Consider the following 2715-nt stretch of genomic DNA (forward strand, 5'->3'; position numbering starts at 1 on the left):
GACCATTAAAGAAAAATTAAGATAATATCATCAAGGTCCAGTCTTCTGTAACAATGTATGCAGATAATCCAAGGTAGACAGATGAATCAAGTTTCCAAAAACTCAAAAGGTTTAATGCTAACTCAAAAAAGCAGGTAAACACATCTTAACATAACAGAGACTGAACAAAGTGTAAAGGGAAGAGTGCAGGTTAAATCATAGACAGAAACGAGATGATAAATGACGAACAGCTGAAACAACTGACCTAATTATGATGGTAACCATGGAAACAAAGTAGTGGTGGGAAACAGGAACACATCAAAATACAAACTGAAAGTCCAAGCACAAACTGAAACGTTACAAAATCCAGGTGGAAATCCCCAAAATGGCCCCAGTGCTTGGAGATTTCCCCAGGTAACATAATGCTCAGACAACTACAGACTGTCCATGTCTCTGTAAACTAAAAAAAAATGTACTCCTAATGGCATAAAATCTTAACAGGTTAAAGCCATCTGCAACAACTGTCTGGCTAAGACCATTAAAGATAAATTATGATAGCAGCATCTATCTTAATGCAGTGTGAGGCCATTCACACCTCACAGCACTCGTAGCTGCATGGCCTCCCAGTGTAGCACCGGAACTAAAATTATACAACACAGAATATGTGTAAATAATTGACTGTTTTGTCACAGATGTACAGAACAGGAAATGAAAATCTTGCTGAAGGTTAAGAGACTGAGAAAATATGAAGAATTTAAGCGCATTAACACTGAAGAAAATACTTGTCCATGAAAGACATATTGTGATAGAAACTCAAACTTTTTACTATATAGTGACCTTTAATTTGCAGTGACTATATTGCATTGGATGTGTCAGTGCCCCAGAGCAGGTTAGCCGATCAGCCAAGCTACTTTCATGGTACATAAACCCCAGGATTGAGTTATTATTGAACAAAACCCGCAACACTTGTGGCGTGGAGGGATCAGAAATAAACAAAAAACTGGAGCCAAAAGATCAAGACTTTATTTTGCCAACGCGTTTCGGCACACAGGCCTTTGACAGGGCTAAAAAAGCTCTTTTTTTGATAACCAGTGAAGTTCAAACAGAATGGCAGTAATGGGAGCTGAGCAGAACTCTAGCAGCTGAGTTTTGTATATAATGAAGCCTGGCGATGGAGCTGACAGGTAAACCAATAAAGAATTAAGGCATTCCAAAAGTCGAGACGTGAAGATGTGAATGCATGTATCAGTGTTTTGGCATCCTTAAGGCTGATGAAGGGGAGAAGTTTAGCAGCCAAGGTGATAGAATTGAGCTTTTTTTGAGTGCAGACACAGTGGATCCACCTGTTCATTGGGTGGGGGATAGATACCAAAGTTTATACCAAACATTTCATAACACACCTCTCCATGATATGAGGGGTTTATCTTATTTTAACTTTAATAAAATGCTTCCATTTTCACTTTTCTACTGTCCAGTGACAATTCATGAAGAAAACCTGCCGGAAGCCTACTGTTGCTATAGTAACCAGCACAACTTTAACATGTAATAACTGATTGAAAGATAAACAGCGCATTCTTATTTCAGTGTTGTTCTACAAGCAGATGACACTTTAAAATCAGTCAGAGCTATAGAAATGTATATTCATATTTCAGTAGCGAGCAGTTACTTCTTTAGAAATGAGACGGGCAGTGTTTTTGAACAAATCTCTTGAATAAATGATTGAATGACAAACAATTTCATCATTCACTTTATTTGAAGCATCAAGTTACTTTCAAAAGCTGCTTTACTCACTACTGTAGTGTTTATATCTGAACTATAAACTTTTATATACTTCTGTGAGATTTTTAATCATTGTAAGACAGAAATAATGATACTGTGATGGTAAAAAGACTGTTTGTGTTTCATACCTGTACATGACAACTGCTCTCTCTGGCTCAATGGCAGCGGCGATAGACAGAGACAAATCGTTGACATTTAGGAATAAAATCAAATCAGTGTTTGAGATCATGATCTTTTAAAGATTAATCATGCAGGTCGAACTTATTGTATAAGATAATAAATATATTATACGTATAGTGTGATAAATACTTGTATATTAAATATAGGCTACTATAATACTATAATAATACTATACTATAATAAAATATAACTATTCTTTAAAAAGTAAGATGAAATGTAATGCAAATTGATAACAAATGCATATACTATCATTAACAACCTCAGATAGTTACAGTATGTCTGTCTTTAACCGTTTATAAGTTTTCGTAAAAAAAAAAAAAACATTTCTCTATGGAGAAATTTAAATACTATTAAGATTTCAGTTATGACTTCTTCCCCATTTAATTTAGTGTAGTTAGTTTTGTATAAAATACAATGTGATTTTCTGTGATCGAGATCTTGCAGCACCAGCACATTTTTCAGCTTGGACGGAGTAATTCGCGGACAGCTTTCCCTGCGCATGAAATCCCCCATATGCCAGCAAACCAAAGAGAACGCAGGATAATGATGACGGTACAAAACAACAGAGCGTAAGCACCAAAGCTGCTGTGGATCCGCTTACCCGAAACCCTCCGTAACTGGCAGATTTAAAGAAAATTACCGTTGTTTGGTAAATAAATAAATGACGTACAGTTACATATGTATTACCAACATTTTATCATGATAATATAGTACACATCAAACAAGGGAATTTTTAGTTAATATTAATTTGCGAGTCCACAGACTCATTCTCTCCAA

Source organism: Chanodichthys erythropterus, chromosome 8 (assembly GCF_024489055.1).
Source record: "Chanodichthys erythropterus isolate Z2021 chromosome 8, ASM2448905v1, whole genome shotgun sequence".
NCBI classification, from domain to species: domain Eukaryota; kingdom Metazoa; phylum Chordata; class Actinopteri; order Cypriniformes; family Xenocyprididae; genus Chanodichthys; species Chanodichthys erythropterus.